At 41.8% G+C, this 19,692-nt stretch overlaps 1 non-coding gene across 1 annotated transcript; it reads right to left on the bottom strand.

Annotated features, from left to right (window-relative positions):
* Positions 1-7,772: 7,772 nt before the first annotated feature.
* On the bottom strand, positions 7,773-7,880 carry LOC130951141 (small nucleolar RNA R71). Its single transcript, XR_009073845.1, has one exon. It is a non-coding gene; the product is annotated as a small nucleolar RNA R71 (small nucleolar RNA).
* Positions 7,881-19,692: the final 11,812 nt, after the last annotated feature.

The following is a 19,692-nucleotide window of genomic DNA, read 5'->3' as shown; positions in this document are numbered from 1 at the left end:
AAAGTGCACCTTGACCTAAGATCTTTTATTATTTTCTAACTATAGTAACTTCTTAGGTTACAGGCATGCCATGACCTTGGTAGCTCTCGCCTCTCGAGGTTAGACACCTTGTAGTAACATTTTCCCAGTACTTCTACAACTCGGTAAGGTCCTTTCCAGTTAGCTGTCAGCTTCCTTCCTCCTGATCGACCTGCTCCGATGTCATTTTGGATTAAGATGAGATCGTTGGTGGTGAAACTTTGTTGGACTACCTCCTGATTATATCTTAAGGCCATCCGACGCCTTAGTGCTTCCTCTCTAATCCGAGGTCTTTCTCGAACTTCTGGAAGTAGGTCGAGTTCCTCCCTTTGTATTTGGGAGTTGGCCTCTTCATTGTAGAGGATCCTTCTGGGAGATCCTTCTTCTATTTCCACTGGAATCATTGCCTCCATTCCATAAGCAAGTCGAAAGGGTGATTCTCCTGTGGTTGAATGTGGGGTTGTTCGATATGCCCAAAGGACATGTGGGAGCTCTTCAGCCCAAGCCCCCTGTGCATCCTGTAGTCTCCATTTTAACCCAGCCAATATGACTTTGTTGGCAACTTCTGCTTGTCCGTTGGCTTGTGGGTGTTCTACGGATGTGAATTGGTGCTTTATTTTTAGGTCGGCAACCAAGTTCCTGAAACCCGTATCGGTAAATTGAGTGCCATTATCTGTGGTAATGGAGTAAGGAACACTGAACCTTGTGATAATATTTTTATATAGAAATTTTCGACTTCTTTGGGCGATGGCAGTGGCTAAAGGTTTTGCCTCAATCCATTTGTGAAATCGTCTATTCCTACAATGAGAAACTTGACTTGTCCTGGTCCTCGGGAGAAAGGTCCGAGGAGGTCGAGGCCCGACTTTGCGAATGGCCAGGGCGACGTAACACTAATGAGTTCCTCTGGTGGGGCAACATGAAAGTTAGCATGCTTTTGACATGGTGAGCATGTTTTGACGAATTCTGTTGCTTCCTTTTGCAAGGTCGGCCAGAAGAATCCAGTTCGAAGTACCTTTTTGGAAAGAGCTCGAGCCCCGAGGTGATTGCCACACATACCACTGTGTACTTCTTCCAAAAATTCCTTTGTGTTAGAGGTCGGTACATATTTTAGGAGGGGTGTTGAAATCCCTCTTCTATATAGGATGTTGTCCACTATGGTGTAGTACTGTGCTTCTCGTACTAGCCTTTTTGCCTCCTTTTTATCTGTGGAAAGTGTCTCAGACTTGATGTAGTTGATTATGGGGGTCATCCATCCTTGATCCTAACTTGATATGGTTAGGACCTTTTCTTCCTCCAAGATCGATGGACTTTGCAATGTTTCTTGGATGAGGCTTCTATTGTTGCCCCCTGGTTTGGTGTTGGCTAGTTTTGATAGTGCATCAGCTCGGGCATTCTGTTCTCGAGGTATGTGTTGGACTTCGTATTCCTCAAACTGTCCGAGATGTTCTTTGGTCTTGTCCAGATATTTCTTCATGGTAGAATCCTTAGCTTGGTAGTTCCCTTCTATTTGTGAGGTAACTACTTGTGAATCGCTGAAGATGATAAGCTTTTGAACTCCTACCTCTCTAGCTAGCCTCAAACCAGCCAATAGTGCCTCATATCCGGCTTGATTCTTTGAGGCAGGGAATTCAAACTTTAATGATAGCTCGATTTGGGTTCCTTAATCACTTTCGATAGTTACACCTGCATCGCTCCCGGTTTTGTTTGAAGAGTCATCCACGTAGAGATTCCATTTTGTGGGAGTTCCTGGGGTGTCACTGTATTCTGCAATGAAGTCAGCCAGATACTGTGATTTGATAGCTGTCCGAGATTTATATCGAAGTTTGAATTCGGATAACTCGACTGCCCACTGTAGGATTCTTTCTGCTAAGTCTGTTTTCTGTATGATGCCTTTTATGGGCTGGTTGGTCTAAACTCTGATAGTGTGAGCTTAAAAGTATAGGTGAAGTTGTCGAGAAGTGAGTATGAGGGCGTAAGTGAACTTTTCTATCTTTTGATAGTTTAGTTCAGCCCCTTGTAGAGCCTTACTGATGAAGTAAATGGGTTGTTGCCCACTTTCTTCTTCTTTGACTAATGCTGAAGCTATTTCCCAACTTCCCACTGCGAGGTATAATATGAGTTCTTCATTTTCCCGTGGTCGGGTAAGAATGGGTGGTTGCCCCAAGAATTTCTTAAAATCTTGGAAGGCTTGTTCGCACTCTGAAGTCCATTCAAACCTCTTTCCCTTCCTTAGTGCTGTGTAAAATAGAAGAGATCTTATAACTGATCCGGCTAGAAATTTGGATACGGCTGCCAGTCTGCCATTGAGTTGTTGTACCTCTTTGACGCAAGTCGGACTTTTCATGTTGAGTATAGCTCGGCATTTATCTGGGTTCGCCTCAATTTCTCTTTGGGTAAGCATGAAGCCCAAGAATTTGCCGGCTTCTACTGCGAATGTGCATTTTACGGGGTTAAGTCGCATACCATGCTTTCTTACGGTGTCGAACACTTTAGCGAGGTCATATAACAACGATTCCTCACTTTGCATTTTTACCAGCATGTCGTCTACATAGACTTCCATTAATTTTCCGATGTGTTCAATGAAGACTTTGTTCATCAGTCTTTGGTAAGTAGCTCCTGCGTTCTTGAGTCCGAAGGGCATAACTATATAGCAATAGTTTGCCTTTGGGGTTAGGAACGAGGTCTTCTCTTGATCGGGTGAGTACATTGGGATTTGGTTGTATCCTAAATAGGCATCCATGAAGGAGAGGTACTTGTATCCGGAAGAGGCATCCACTAGAGTGTCTATATTCAGGAGCGGGTAGGGATCTTTTGGGAAGGCCTTATTGAGATCGGTGTAGTCGGTACACATTCTCCACTTGCCATTTGACTTCTTCACCAGGACAACGTTGGCTAGCCATAATGGGTACCTGACTTCCCTTATGAACCCTGCCTCTAGTAAGGCTTGTACCTGCTCTTCTACAGCTTGGGACCTTTCTAGGCCGAGCTTTCTACGCTTCTGTTGTACTGGACGAGATCCGGGATATACTGCTAGTTTATGGCACATTAACTTGGGGTCTATGCCGGCGATATCTGCAGCCTTCCATGCAAAGAGATCAGCATTATCCTTTAGGAATTGTATCAATGGTTCCTTTAAGTCTCTCTTTAAATTTGCCCCTGTATTTGTTGTTTTATTCTTGGTATCCCCAATCTGGACTTCTTCGGTCTCACCTTTAGGTTGTGGACGAAGTTCTTCACGAACTCGAACTCCCCTGAGTTCGATGGTGTTGATTTCCTCTCCTCTGGGGTTGCCCTTAAGGTTTAGACTTTCATTGTAACAATGTCGCATGAGCTTTTGGTCTCCTTTTATTGTAGCAATCTCTTCTTGAGTTGGGAATTTCATGCATAGATGTGGAGTGGAGACTACAGCAGCGAGTTGGTTCAGCGTTATCCGACCTATTAGGGCATTATAAGCTAAGCTCATGTCAATATAATCTATGCTTAATGTCCTTGACCGAGTTCCCTTTCCAAAGGTTGTATGCAGTGAAATGTATCCTAGTGGTTGGATTGGGGTGTCTCTGAGTCCGAACAAGCTGTTTGGATATGCTCTGAGCTCTTTTTCTTGTAGGCTGAGTTTGTCGAAGGCGGATTTGAACAAGATATCTGTGGAGCTCCCTTGGTCTACCAACGTTCAATGGAGGTTAGCATTGGCGAGTATGATGGTAATGACCATGGGATCATCATGCCCCGGGATGATGCCTGTTGCATCTTCTTGGGGAAAGGTAATAGTAGGGAGGTTGGGTGACCTATCCCCTTCTCCGACATGATATACCTCTTTAAGGTGTCTTTTTGATGAGCGGATAATTTGTACACTTTTTGGCATTGTTTTTAGTATATTTTTAGTATGATCTAGTTAGTTTTTAGTATATTTTTATTAGTTTTTAATTAAAATTCACTTTTCTGGACTTTACTATGAGTTTGTGTGTTTTTCTGTGATTTCAGGTATTTTCTGGCTGAAATTGAGGGACCTGAGCAAAAATCTGATCCAGAGACTCAAAAGGACTGCAGATGCTGTTGGATTCTGACCTCCCTGCACTCGAAGTGGATTTTCTGGAGCTACAGAAGCCCAATTGGCGCGCTCTCAACGGCGTTGGAAAGTAGACATCCTGGGCTTTCCAGCAATATATAATAGTCTATACTTTGCCCAAGATTTGATGGCCCAAACCAGCGTTCAAAGTCACCTCAAGAAGTTCCAGCGTTAAACGCCGGAACTGGCACCTAATTGGGAGTTAAACGCCCAAACTGGCACTAAAGCTGGCGTTTAACTCCAAGGAGAGTCTCTACACGAAATTTATTCATTGCTCAGCCCAAACACACACCAAGTGGGCCCGGAAGTGGATTTTTATGTCATTTACTCATCTATGTACTAGTTTTCTATAAGTAGGACCTTTTACTATTGTATTTTCATCTTGGTTCTTCTGGTTCCCTCTTTGGGGCCGAAACCAATGATCACTTTTGTTCTTATGTATTTTCAATGGTGGAGTTTCTACACACCATAGATTAAGGTGTGGAGCTCTGCTGTACCTCGAGTATTAATGCAATTACTATTGTTCTTCCATTCAATTCCGCTTGTTCTTTATCCAAGATATCACTTGTTCTTCAACATGATGAAGGTGATGATTGACGCCCATCACCATTCTCACCCATGAACAAGGTGACTGACAACCATTCTTGTTCTACAAGCATCTGAGGCTTAGTGAATGTCTCTTGGATTCCTGATTGCATGATGCATGGTTGATCGCCTGACAACCGAGTGCTCGCCTGACAAACGAGCCAACCATTCCGTGAGATCAGAGTCTTCGTGGTATAGGCAAGAACTGATGGCGGCATTCAAGAGAATCCGGAAGGTCTAACCTTGTCTGTGGTATTCTGAGTAGGATTCAATGATTGAATGACTGTGACGTGCTTCAAACCTGTAACCTACTGGGCGTTAGTGACAGACGCAAAAGAGTGATTCTATTCCGGTAGGGGAGGGAACCAAACCGGTGATTGGCAGCACTGTGACAGAGTGCGTGCATTAGCTTTCACTACGCGGATGGGAGGTAGCTGCTGACAACAGTGAAACCCTACACGAGCTTGCCATGGAAAGGAGTAAGAAAGGATTGGATGAAGGCAGCAGGAAAGCAGAGAGACGGAAGGGAAGGCATCTTCATACGCTTGTCTGAAGCTCTTACACCAATGATATACATAAGTATCACTATCCTTATCTTCTATGTTAATTTCGTTCATCATCATATACATTTGAGTTTGCCTGACTAAGATTTACAAGATGACCATAGCTTGCTTCAATGCTAACAATCTCCGTGGGATCGACCCTTACTCACGTAAGGTATTACTTGGACGACCCAGTGCACTTGCTGGTTAGTTGTGCGAAGTTGTGTAATGCCATGGAATTGAACCACCAAGTTTTTGGAGTTCATGACCAGGGATTATGAGAGTTGTGAAAAGTATTGTTCACAATTTCGCGCACCAAGTTTTTGGCGCCGTTGCTGGGGATTGTTCAAGTTTTGAGCAAGCTTTTGGTAACAATGCCTGGGATTGTTCTAGTTTGGACAACTAACGGTTCATCTTGTTGCTTAGATTAGGTATTTATTTTTTTCGAAATTCTTGAAGATGAATTCTAGAGTTTCATGATGATTTGTTGAAATCTGGCTGGCTGAGAAGCCATGTCTAATCTGATTGGACCGAGGTTTCAACTTATCACCACAAGAGCTTGTTGATTCTCATCAATTTTGCTCTTAGAGCAGTGATCTGCTAAGATTTGGCTGACCTTTGGTCATGTCTAGTGTTTTGGACCGAAGCTTTCCTTGAAAGCTTGGCTGGCTGTGAAGCCATGTCTAATTCCTGGACCGGAGTCTTAGACTAGCATTGCACTGATTCCTGGAATTCTCATCAAGGATTTTGATACCTTTTCCCACTTAATTTTCGAAAAACAAAAAAAAAATTTACAAAATCATAAAAACAAAAAATATTTGATGTTTCCTGCTTAAGTCTAGTGTCTCATCTTAAGTTTGGTGTCAATTGCATGCATTCATTCATGTGTCTTAAGGATCCTCAAGTAATTCTTGATGATTTTTGTGTTCTAATCTTTGAATTCTATTGACTTGAAGCATTTTGTGTGTCTCATATGCATTCTCATATTGTTAGTGTCAGTAGTATACAAACTGCTAAGTTTGGTGTCTTGCATGCATTGTTAATTGATTCCTTTTGCATTTTGATTATTAAAAATCCAAAAATATTTTTAATTTGTGTCTTTTCAAGTCAATGATACAAAGAATTGAAGATTCAGAACATACTGCAGAGGAATTATACAGAAAAAGCTGAGCATTCAAAAATGCCCAGTGAAGAAGGCAGACTGGTGTTTAAACGCCAGCCAGGGTACCTGGTTGGGCGTTTAACGCCCAAAAAGGTAGCATTTTGGGCGTTAAACGCCAGAATGTATACCATTCTGGGCGTTTAACGCCAGGATGGTGCTAGGAGGAAAATTTTGTTTTCAAAATCAGATTTTTTTTAAGTTTTCAAAGTTTTTCAAAACCAAATCTTTTTCAAATCATATCTTTTCAATCAAATGTTTTCAAAATTAATTTCTTTCCTTTTTCAAAGATACTTACTAACAATTAATGATTTGATTGAACATTTTTTGCCTTTTCTGTTGAGGAAGGTTTCATGTTTGAATCATATCTTTTCTTGTTAGGCAAGTCATTAATTTTTAAAATCAAATCTTTTTTTATTGATTTCAAATCATATCTTTTTAAAATTGTTTTCAAATCATATCTTCTCAATCACATCTTTTTAAAACCAATCATATCTTCTTAACCACATCTTTTTCAAATTAGTTTTCAATCAAATCTTTTTAATTTCTAATTTCAAAATCTTTTTCAAAAATCACTTGATTTCTTTTTCACTTTTAATTTTCGAAAATTATCAGTCAAATTTTCAAAATGTTTTCAAAATCTTTTAAATGAATTTTCGAAAATTCTCTTCCCTCCTTCCCACATCCTTCTATTTATGGAGTACCACTCCTTCTAAATGCACAATTCGAACCTTATCTAATTAAAGTTCGAATTCTTCTTCTCCTTCTTCTTTCTATTTCTCTTTTCCTCTGACATTTCAAGGAATCTCTATACTGTGACATAGAGGATTCCACACTTTCTGTTTCTCTTCTCTTTCATATGAGCAGGAGCAGAGACAAAGGCATTCTTGTTGAAGCTGACCCTGAACCCGAGAGAACCTTGAAGAGAAAGCTAAGAGAAGCCAAGGCACAACTCTCTTTAGAGGACCTGACCGAATTCTTCAAGGAAGAAGAACACATGGCAGCCGAAAACAACAACAATGCCAACAATGCAAGGAAGGTGCTGGGTGACTTCACTGCACCTACTCCTGATTTCTATGGGAGAAGCATCTCTATCCCTGCCATTGGAGCAAACAACTTTGAGCTTAAGCCTCAATTAGTTTCTCTAATGCAACAGAATTGCAAGTTCCATGGACTTCCAATGGAAGATCCTCATCAGTTCTTAGCTGAATTCTTGCAAATCTGTGACACAGTCAAGACTAATGGGGTTAACCCTGAGGTCTATAGACTGATGCTATTCCCTTTTGCTGTAAGAGACAGAGCTAGAATATGGTTGGATTCTCAACCTAAAGAAAGCCTGGACTCTTGGGAAAAGCTAGTCAATGCCTTTTTGGCAAAGTTCTTTCCACCACAAAGATGGAGTAAGCTTAGAGTGGAAGTCCAAACCTTCAGACAGAAGGATGGAGAATCCCTCTATGAAGCTTGGGAAAGATACAAACAATTAATCAGAAGATGTCCTTCAGACATGCTTTCTGAATGGAGCATCATAGGTATTTTCTATGATGGTCTCTCTGAACTATCCAAGATGTCTTTGGATAGCTCTGCTGGAGGATCTCTTCATCTGAAGAAGACGCCTGCAGAAGCTCAAGAATTAATTGAAATGGTTGCAAATAACCAATTCATGTACACTTCTGAAAGGAATCCTGTGAACAATGGGACTAATCAGAAGAAAGGAGTTCTTGAGATTGATACTCTGAATGCCATATTGGCTCAGAATAAGATATTGACTCAACAAGTCAATTTGATTTCTCAAAGCCTGTCTGGAATGCAAAATGCACCAAGCAGTACTAAGGAAGCTTCATCTGAGGAAGAAGCCTATGATCCTGAGAACCCTTCAATGGAAGAGGTGAATTACCTAGGAGAACCCTATGGAAACACCTACAATTCTTCATGGAGAAATCACCCCAATTTCTCATGGAAGAATCAAGAGAGACCTCAACAAGGTTTCAATAACAATAATGGTGGAAGAAACAGGTTTAGCAATGGCAAGCCTTTTCCATCATCTTCTCAGCAACAGACAGAGAGTTCTAAGCAGAATACTTCTGACTTAGCAACAATGGTCTCTGATCTAATAAAGACCACTCAAAGTTTCATGAATGAAACAAGGTCCTCCATCAGAAATTTGGAAGGACAAGTGGGTCAGCTGAGCAAGAAAGTTACTGAACTCCCTCCTAGCACTCTCCCAAGTAATACAGAAGAAAATCCAAAAGGAGAGTGCAAAGCCATAGACATGGCCGAATATGGAGAGGAAAGAGAGGAGGAGGACGCCACTGAGGAAGACCTCAGTGGGCGTGTACCAATCTCCTCTGAGTTCCTCAATGAGGAACAATGGGAATCTGAGGCTCAAAATGAGACCATAGAGATTCCATTGGACTTACTTCTGCCATTCATGAGCTCTGATGAGTATTCTTCCTCTGAAGAGGATGAGTATGTCACTGAAGAGCAAGTTGCTAAATACCTTGGAGCAATCATGAAACTGAATGACAAGTTATTTGGAAATGAGACTTGGGAGGATGAACCACCCTTGCTCACCAAAGAACTGAATGACTTGTCTAGGCAGAAACTGCCTCAAAAGAGGCAGGATCCTGGGAAGTTTTCTATACCTTGTACCATAGGCACCATGACCTTCAAGAAGGCCTTGTGTGACTTAGGGTCAAGTGTAAACCTCATGCCCCTCTCTGTAATGGAGAAATTAGGGATCTTTGAGGTGCAAGCTGCAAGAATCTCATTAGAGATGGCAGACAATTCAAGAAAACAAGCTCATGGACTTGTAGAGAATGTTTTGGTGAAGATTGAAGACCATTACATCCCTACTGACTTCATAGTCCTAGAGACTGGGAAGTGCATGGATGAATCCATCATCCTTGGCAGACCCTTCCTAGCCACAGCAAAGGCTGTGATTGATGTTGATAGAGGAGAGTTGATCATTCAAGTGAATGAAGAATCCTTGGTGTTTAAGGCCCAAGGACATCCCTCTATCATCATGGAGAGGAAGCATGAAGAGCTTCTCTCAAAACAGAGCCAAGCAGAGCCCCCACAGTCAAACTCTAAGTTTGGTGTTGGGAGGCCACAACCAAACTCTAAGTTTGGTGTTAAACCCCCACATTCAAACTCTAAGTTTGGTTTTGGGAGGTTCCAACACGGTTCTGAGTATTTCTGAGGCTCCATGAGAGTCCTCTGTCAAGCTAATGACATTAAAGAAGCGCTTGTTGGGAGGCAACCCAATGTTTTATGGTTAACTATTTTCTTTTGATATTTTATCTTTTTTGTAGGTTGATGATCATAAGAAGTCACAAAAACAATGAAAAAAGCAAAAACAGAATGAAAAACAGGAAGAAAAATAGCACACCCTGGAGGAGAAGAAGCTGGCGTTCAAACGCCAGTAATACTAGCTGTTGGGCGTTTAACGCCCAGTCTGGCACCATTCTGGGCGTTTAACGCCAGAAAGGGGCACCAGACTGGCGTTAAACGCCAGTAAAGGGCAACAACCTGGCGTTAAACGCCAGGAATGGGCACCAGCCCGGCGTTTAACGCCAGAAATAGCTCAAAACGTGATTTTGAGCAACATTTGGTGCAGGGATGGCTTTTCCTTGACACCACAAGATCTGTGGACCCCACAGGACCCCACCATCAATCTCTCTCTTCTTCCCCCATTCACCAATCACCTCAATACCTCTTCCCCAAAAAAACCCTTCCCCTATCAAATCCCATCTTTCTCTTCACCACTCACATCCATCCTTCATAAATCCCCACCAACCTCACCCTTCAAATTCAAACCACTTTCCCTCCCAAACCCACCCTCCATGGCCGAACCATTACCCCCCCTCTCTCCTATAAATACCCTTCTCCAACCCTTCATTTTCACACAACCTAAATACCCTTTCTTCCCCTTCTTGGCCGAACACACCACCTTCCCCCTCTTCCTCATTTCTTCTTCTACTCTCTTCTTTCCTCTTTTGCTCGAGGACGAGCAAACATTTTAAGTTTGGTGTGGTAAAAGCGTTGCTTTTTCATAACCATTTATGGCATCCAAGGCCGGAGAAACCTCTAGAAAGAGGAAAGGGAAGGCAAAAGCTTCCACCTCCGAGTCATGGGAGATGGATAGATTCTCTCAAGGGTGCATCAAGTCCACTTCTATGAAGTTGTGGCCTTGAAGAAGGTGATCCCCGAAGTCCCCTTTTCACTCAAAAAGGGTGAATATCCGGAGATCCGCCATGAGATCCGAAGAAGAGGTTGGGAAGTACTCACCAACCCCATTCAACAAGTCGGAATCTTGATGGTTCAAGAGTTCTATGCCAATGCATGGATCACCAAGAACCATGACCAAAGTGTGAACCCGAATCCAAAGAATTATCTCACTATGGTTCGGGGGAAATACTTGGATTTTAGTCCGGAGAGTGTGAGGGTGGCGTTCAACTTGCCTATGATGCAAGGAGATGAGCACCGTTACACTAGAAGGGTCAACTTTAATCAAAGGTTGGACCAAGTCCTCACAACCATATGTGAAGAGGGCGCACAATGGAAGCAAGATTCAAGAGGAAAGCCGGTTCAATTGAGAAGGCATGACCTCAAGCCCGTGGCTAGAGGATGGTTAGAGTTCATACAACGCTCAATCATTCCCACTAGCAACCGGTCCGAAGTTACCATAGACCGGGCCATCATGATTCATAGCATCATGATTGGAGAAGAAATAGAGGTTCATGAGGTTATAGCCCAAGAACTCTATAAGGTGGCGGACAAGACCTCCACCTTGGCAAGGTTAGCCTTTCCTCATCTCATTTGTCACCCCTGTTATTCAGTTGGAGTTGACATAGAAGGAGACATCACCATTGATGAGGATAAGCCCATTACCAAGAAAAGGATGGAGCACACAAGAGACCCCTCTCATCATGAAATCCCTGAGATGCCTCAAGGGATGCACTTTCCTCCACAAAACTATTGGGAGCAAGTAAACACCTCCCTAGGAGAATTGAGTTCCAACATGGGACAACTAAGGGTGGAGCATCAAGAACACTCCATTCTCCTCCATGAAATTAGAGAAGACCAAAGAATCATGAGGGAGGAGCAACAAAGACAAGGAAGAGACATTGAGGAGCTCAAGCACTCCATAGGATCTTCAAGAGCAAGAAAGAGCCGCCATCACTAAGGTGGACCCGTTCCTTGATTTCCTTGTTCTTTATTCTTCTGTTTTTCGATTTTTATGCTTATGGTTATCCATGTTTGTGTCTTGTGATCATTAGTGTCTTAGTGTTTATGCCTTAAAGTTATGAATGTCCTATGAATCCATCACCTTTCTTGAATAAAAACGTGCTTAATTGAAAAGGAAAGAATTGCATGAATTCTGAATTTTATAATAGTTTAATTATTTTGATGTGGTGGCAACACTTTTGTTCTCTGAATGTATGCTTGAACAGTGCATATGTCTTTTGAATTTGTGGTTCATGGATGTTGGCTCTTGAAAGAATGATGAAAAAGGAGACATGTTACTGAGGATCTGAAAAATCATTAAAAATGATTCTTGAAGCAAGAAAAAGCAGTGAATACAAAAAAAAAAAAAAAAGAGAAAGAAGCAAACGAAAAAAAAAAAAGAAAGGAAGAAAAAGAAAGAAATAAGAGTTGTGATCCAAGGCAAAAAAGAGTGTGCTTAAGAACCCTGGACACCTCTAATTGGGGACTTTAGCAAAGCTGAGTCACAATCTGAAAAGGTTCACCCAATTATGTGTCTGTGGCATGTATGTATCCGGTGGTAATACTGGAAGACAGAGTGCTTTGGGCCACAGCCAAGACTCAATAAATAGCTATGTTCAAGAATCATCATACTTCACTAGGAGAATCATTAACACTATCTGGATTCTAAGTTCCTAAAGAAGCCAATCATTCTGAATTACAAGGGATAGAGTGAGATGCCAAAACTATTCAGAGACAAAAAGTTAAAAGCCCCGCTCATCTAATTAATACTGATCTTCATAGATGTTTTTGGAATTCATTGCATATTCTCTTCTTTTTATCTTATTTGATTTTCAGTTGCTTGGGGACAAGCAACAATTTAAGTTTGGTGTTGTGATGAGCGGATAATTTGTACACTTTTTGGCATTGTTTTTAGTATATTTTTAGTATGATCTAGTTAGTTTTTAGTATATTTTTATTAGTTTTTAATTAAAATTCACTTTTCTGGACTTTACTATGAGTTTGTGTATTTTTCTGTGATTTCAGGTATTTTCTGGCTGAAATTGAGGGACCTGAGCAAAAATCTGATCCAGAGACTCAAAAGGACTGCAGATGCTGTTGGATTCTGACCTCCCTGCACTCGAAGTGGATTTTCTGGAGCTACAGAAGCCCAATTGGCGCGCTCTCAACGGCGTTGGAAAGTAGACATCCTGGGCTTTCCAGCAATATATAATAGTCCATACTTTGCCCAAGATTTGATGGCCCAAACCGGCGTTCAAAGTCACCTCAAGAAGTTCCAGCGTTAAACGCCGGAACTGGCACCTAATTGGGAGTTAAACGCCCAAACTGGCACTAAAGCTGGCGTTTAACTCCAAGGAGAGTCTCTACACGAAATTTATTCATTGCTCAGCCCAAACACACACCAAGTGGGCCCGGAAGTGGATTTTTATGTCATTTACTCATCTATGTACTAGTTTTCTATAAGTAGGACCTTTTACTATTGTATTTTCATCTTGGTTCTTCTGGTTCCCTCTTTGGGGCCGAAACCAATGATCACTTTTGTTCTTATGTATTTTCAACGGTGGAGTTTCTACACACCATAGATTAAGGTGTGGAGCTCTGCTGTACCTCGAGTATTAATGCAATTACTATTGTTCTTCCATTCAATTCCGCTTGTTCTTTATCCAAGATATCACTTGTTCTTCAACATGATGAAGGTGATGATTGACGCCCATCACCATTCTCACCCATGAACAAGGTGACGGACAACCATTCTTGTTCTACAAGCATCTGAGGCTTAGTGAATGTCTCTTGGATTCCTGATTGCACGATGCATGGTTGATCGCCAGACAACCGAGTGCTCGCCTGACAAACGAGCCAACCATTCCGTGAGATCAGAGTCTTCGTGGTATAGGCAAGAACTGATGGCGGCATTCAAGAGAATCCGGAAGGTCTAACCTTGTCTGTGGTATTCTGAGTAGGATTCAATGATTGAATGACTGTGACGTGCTTCAAACCTGTAACCTACTGGGCGTTAGTGACAGACGCAAAAGAGTGATTCTATTCCGGTAGGGGAGGGAACCAAACCGGTGATTGGCAGCACTGTGACAGAGTGCGTGCATTAGCTTTCACTACGCGGATGGGAGGTAGCTGCTGACAACAGTGAAACCCTACACGAGCTTGCCATGGAAAGGAGTAAGAAAGGATTGGATGAAGGCAGCAGGAAAGCAGAGAGACGGAAGGGAAGGCATCTTCATACGCTTGTCTGAAGCTCTTACACCAATGATATACATAAGTATCACTATCCTTATCTTCTATGTTAATTTCGTTCATCATCATATACATTTGAGTTTGCCTGACTAAGATTTACAAGATGACCATAGCTTGCTTCAATGCTAACAATCTCCGTGGGATCGACCCTTACTCACGTAAGGTATTACTTGGACGACCCAGTGCACTTGCTGGTTAGTTGTGCGAAGTTGTGTAATGCCATGGAATTGAACCACCAAGTTTTTGGAGTTCATGACCAGGGATTATGAGAGTTGTGAAAAGTATTGTTCACAATTTCGCGCACCACTTTTGCGAGATGATTTAGAGATCCCTCCTCCTGCGAATCCCCCATTTATCATGAGAACATGTTTCTCAGGGATGTGAGGTGGGCGTTCAACTCGTTTGACCTCTTCATCCCTTCTTCTTTTTCTTAGTTCATCCGCTTTATTGGCTAAGTACCGATCTAGTCGCCCTTCTCTTGCCAATTTCTCTAAGACATTCTTTAGGTCGAAGCACTCGTTGGTAGAATGTCCGTAGATTCGGTGGTATTCGTATTACTCTGTCCGACTTCCCCCTCCTCTTTTGTGTTTTATTAGGTGAGGTGGTGGGATATTCTTAGTGTTGTATATTTCTTGGTAAACATCCACAAGAGACACCTGAAGAGGGGTGTAGTTTTGGTATTTTCTGGGTTTCTCAGTGGGTTGGGCTCCTTTCTTCCTGGATTCTTTATCCTTGTCCCGAGGTGGGTAGGAGAATCCAGCCTTTGAGCTATCTCCTAATCGGGAGTTCTCCTTCATATTGATATATTTTTCAGCCCTTTCTTGAACCTCTTTTAGAGTTGTTGGGTGTTTCTTGGATATTGAGTGGCTAAAAGGTCCTTCTCACAGGCCATTGATGAGACCCATGATGGCTACTTCTGTTGGTAGATTTTGTATATCCAGACATGCCTTGTTAAATCTTTCCATATAGCTGCAGAGGCTTTCTCGATCTCCTTGTTTTATCCCTAACAGGCTAGGGGCATGCTTGGCTTTGTCTTTCTGGATGGAGAATCTAGCTAGGAACTTCTTGGTGAGGTCATCGAAGCTTACTATTGACCTTGACAGCAGACTGTCAAACCACTTTATTGCCGTCTTAGTAAGAGTAGTTGGGAAAGCTTTGCATCGAATGGCACCAGAGGCATCTGTGAGATACATCCTACTTCTAAAATTGCTGAGATGATAACTTGGGTAAGATGTGCCGTCATATAAGGTCATGTCATGAGCTTTAAAGTCCTTTGGGACTTTAGCTTTCATGATTTCTTTGGTGAATAGATCTTGGTCCTTGTGGGCGCTATCTTCGTGACTGGATTGAACGGTTTTAACTTTGAGATTAGCCTCAGGCTTTAGGAGCTTGTCCTCTAACTCTCGACGTTGTCTTATTTCCCTCCGGAGATCTCTTTCGGCTTCGCGCTGGTGTTCGGCCTCTTGTTCGAGCTGTTTGAGACGATCCTGCTGTTCTCGGAGGGGCATCTAAAATTTTTGTGTTTGGAGAATGCTTGTCTTTGTTTTGTTGAGGTGTATCTTTCGGTGTGATGTCCGCATTCTTATGCAGCATCCTATTTTCTAAATCAGATTGTGGTCGTTGTCAAGGTTGTCCGCCATGATGATGGAATGACTTCCAGGTTCCCCGGCAACAGCGCTGGTGGACAAAATTGTGACCCTATTTGTATTTGCATGACATTTATTTAATGGCTAATGGCTATGTGTGGACACAACTCCGTTCAACTTAACCAGCAAGTGTACTGGGTCATCCAAGTAATACCTTACGTGAGTAAGGATCGATCCCACAGAGATTGTTGGTATGAAGCAAGCTATGGTCACCTTGTATTTGTCAGTTAGGCAGATTAAATTGTTTATGATGAGTTCAAAAATTAATAATAAACAGAAAATAAAATAGGATAGAAATACTTATGTAAATTAATGGTGGGAATTTCAGATAGGCGTGTGGAGATGCTAGAATCCTCTCGAATCTCTACTTTCTTATTACATTCATCCAATCCTTCTTACTTCTTTCCATGGCAAGCTGTATGTAGGGCATCACCGTCTTCAATGGCTACTTTTTATCCTCTCGGGAAAATAGTCCTATGCGCTGTCACTGCATGGCTAATCGTCTGGAGGCATCACCCTTGTTGATGGCTACATCCCATCCTCTCAGTGAAAATGGTCCAAATGCTCTGTCACAGCACGGCTAATCATCTGTCGGTTCTCAATCAGGTTGGAATAGAATCCCTTGATTCTTTTGCGTCTGTCACTAACGCCCAGCCTTCAGGAGTTTGAAGCTCGTCACAGTCATTCAATACCGGAATCCTACTCGGAATACCACAGACAAGGTTAGACTTTCTGGATTTCCGGTATCCTACTCAGAATACCACAGACAAGGTTAGACTTTCCGGATCCCCATGAATGCCACCATCTATCTAGCTTATACCACAAAGATTCTGTTGGGGAATCTAAGAGATATGCGCCCGGCCTAAAGTAGAACGGAAGTGGTTGTCAATCACGCGCGTTCATAGGTGGGAATGATGATGAGTGTCACGGATCATCACATTCATCAAGTTTGAAGTGCAACGTATATCTTGGAATAAGAATAAAAGAGAATTGAATAGAAAGTAATGGGAATTGTATTGAAACTTGAGGTACAGCAGAGCTCCACACCCTTAATCTATGGTGTGCAGAAACTCCACCGTTGAAAATACATAAGTGAAAGGTTCAGGCATGGCCGAATGGCCAGCCCCCTTGGTCTAAGGACTATGCGCCCCCAGATGTTCCTTAGATCTAAAGTGATCAAAAGATGTCTAATACAATAGTAAATTATCCTATTTATACTAGACTAGCTACTAGGGTTTACATGAGTAAGTAATTGATGTATAAATCCACTTCCGGGGCCCACTTGGTGTATGCTTGGGCTGAGCTTGATCTATCCACGAGCTGAGGCTTTTCTTGGAGTTGAACGCCGAGTTATAGCGTGTTTCTGGCGTTCAACTCCGGGTTATGACGTGTTTCTGGCGTTTAACTCCAGACAGCAGCATGTACTTGGCGTTGAGCGCCACTTTACGTCATCAATTCCCGAATAAAGTATGAACTATTATATATTGCTGGAAAGCTCTGGATGTGTACTTTCCAACGCCATTGAGAGCGTGCCATTTAGAGTTCTGTAGCTCCAGAAAATCTATTTCGAGTGCAGGGAGGTCAGAATCCAACAGTATCAGCAGTCCTTTTGTCAGCCTTTTTTCAGAGTTTTGCTCAAGTCCCTCAATTTCAGCCAGAAATTACCTGAAATCACAGAAAAACACACAAACTCATAGTAAAGTCTAGAAATGTGAATTTAACATAAAAACTAATGAAAACATCCCTAAAAGTAGCTTGAACTTACTAAAAACTACCTAAAAATAATGCCAAAAAGCGTATAAATTATCCGCTCATCACAACACCAAACTTAAATTGTTGCTTGTCCCCAAGCAACTGAAAATCAAATAGGATAAAAAGAAGAGAATATACTATAAATTCCAGAATATCAATGAATATTAATTATAATTAGATTAGCGGGACTTGTAGCTTTTTGCTTCTGAACAGTTTTGGCATCTCACTTTTTCCTTTGAAGTTTAGAATGATTGGCTTCTCTAGGAACTTAGATTTTCGGATAGTGTTATTGACTTTCCTAGTTAAGCATGTTGATTCTTGAACACAGCTACTTGTGAGTCTTGGCCGTGGCCCTAAGCATTTTGTTTTCCAGTATTACCACCGGATACATAAATGCCACAGACACATGACTGGGTGAACCTTTTCAGATTGTGACTCAGCTTTGCTAGAGTCCCCAGTTAGAGGTGTCCAGAGCTCTTAAGCACACTCCTTTGCTTTGGATCCTTTTACCATTGCCTTTGGTTTTAAGGGCTATGGCTTTCTGCTTGCTTTTTCTTTTTCTTTCTATATTTTTTCGCCACCTCTATTTTTTTCTCGCAAGCTTTTGTTTTTCACTGCTTTTTCTTGCTTCAAGAATCAATTTCATGATTTTTTGGATCATCAATAACATTTCTCTTTGTTCATCATTCTTTCAAGAGCCAACAGTTTTAACATTCATAAACAACAAAATAAAAAATATGCACTGTTCAATCATTCATTCAGAAAACAAAAAGTATTGTCACCACATCAATATAATTAAACTAAATTCAAGGATAAATTCGAAATTCATGTACTTCTTGTTCCTTTGAATTAAAAACATTTTTCATTTAAGAGAGGTGAAGGATTAATGGATTTTATTCATAGCTTTAAGACATGGTTACTACATACTAATGATCATGAAGTAGAGACACAAATATAGATAAACATAACATAGAAACCGAAAAACAGAAAGAAATAAGAACAAGGAATGAATCCACCTTAGTGGCGTCTTCTTCTTGAAGGACCAACAATGTCCTTAAGCTCTTCTATGTCCCTTCCTTGCCTTTGTTGCTCCTCCCTCATTGCTCTTTGATCTTCTCTTATTTCATGGAGAAGATGGAGTGCTCATGATGTCACCCTAATTATTCCACATTGTGGCTCAAATCTTCTAAGGAAGTGTTGAGTTGTTCCCAATAATTGTTGGGAGGAAAGTGCATCCCTTGAGGCATCTCAGGGATTTCTGATGATGAGCTTCCTCATGCATCTCTTCGTGGAGAGTCTCTTGCTTGCTCCATGATGGGCTTATCCTCTTCAATGGAGATGTCTCCTTCTATGATAACTCCAGCTGAGTAACATAGATGGCAAATAAGGTGAGGAAAAGCTAGCTTTGCCATGGTGGAGGGCTTTTCGGCTATTTTGTAGAATTCATTGGAGACGACTTCATGAACTTCTACTTCCTCTCCAATCATGATGCTATGAATCATGATGGCCGATCCACAGTAACTTCAGATCGGTTGCTAGTGGGAATGATGGAGCGTTGAATGAACTCCAACCATCCTCTAGCCACAGGCTTGAGGTCCAGTCTTCTTAGTTGAACTGGCTTGCCTTTGGAGTCTCTTTTCCATTGAGCTCCTTCCACACATATGTCCATAAGGACTTGGTCCAACTTTGATTAAAGTTGACCCTTCTAGTGTAGGGGCGTACATCTTCTTGCATCATGGGCAAATGGAACGCCAACCTCACATTTTCCGGACTAAAATCTAAGTATTTTCCCCGAACCATTGTGAGATAATTCTTTGGACTCGGGTTCATACTTTGATCATGGTTCCTAGTGATCCATGCATTGGCATAGAACTCTTGAACCATTAAGATTCGACTTGTTGCATGGGGTTGGTTAGGACTTCCCAACCTCTTTTTCGGATCTCGGTGGATCTCCAGATACTCATTTTTCTTGAGCTTGAAAGGGACCTCAGGGATTACCTTCTTCTTTGCCACAACATCATAGAAGTGGTCTTGATGGCTTTTGGAGATGAATCTTTCCATCTCCCATGACTCGGAGGTGGAAGCTTTTGTCTTCACTTTTCCTTTTCTAGAGGATTCTCCGGCCTTAGGTGCCATTGATGGTAATGGAAAAACAAAAAGCTTATACTTTTACCACACCAAACTTAAAATATTGCTTGCCCTCGAGCAAGAGAAGAAAGAAGAGAAGAAGAAGAAGAAGAAGAAGAAAATATGGAGGAGAGGGAGAGATGGTGTTTCGGCCAAGGTGAAGAAGAGGGTATTTGTGTTGTGTGAAAATGAAGTAGAATGAAGGGGTTTATATAGGGAAAGGGGAGAGGGTAGGTGCGGCCATTTTAGGGTGGGTTTGGGTGGGGAAGTGTTTTTGAGTTTTAAAGGTAGGTGGGGTTTATGGGGAAGAGTGGTTGGATG

The sequence above is a fragment of the Arachis stenosperma genome, chromosome 1 (assembly GCF_014773155.1).
Source record: "Arachis stenosperma cultivar V10309 chromosome 1, arast.V10309.gnm1.PFL2, whole genome shotgun sequence".
NCBI lineage: Eukaryota > Viridiplantae > Streptophyta > Magnoliopsida > Fabales > Fabaceae > Arachis > Arachis stenosperma.
Note: the sequence above shows the minus strand (reverse complement) of the source record. Positions and strands in the feature narration are given on the sequence as shown.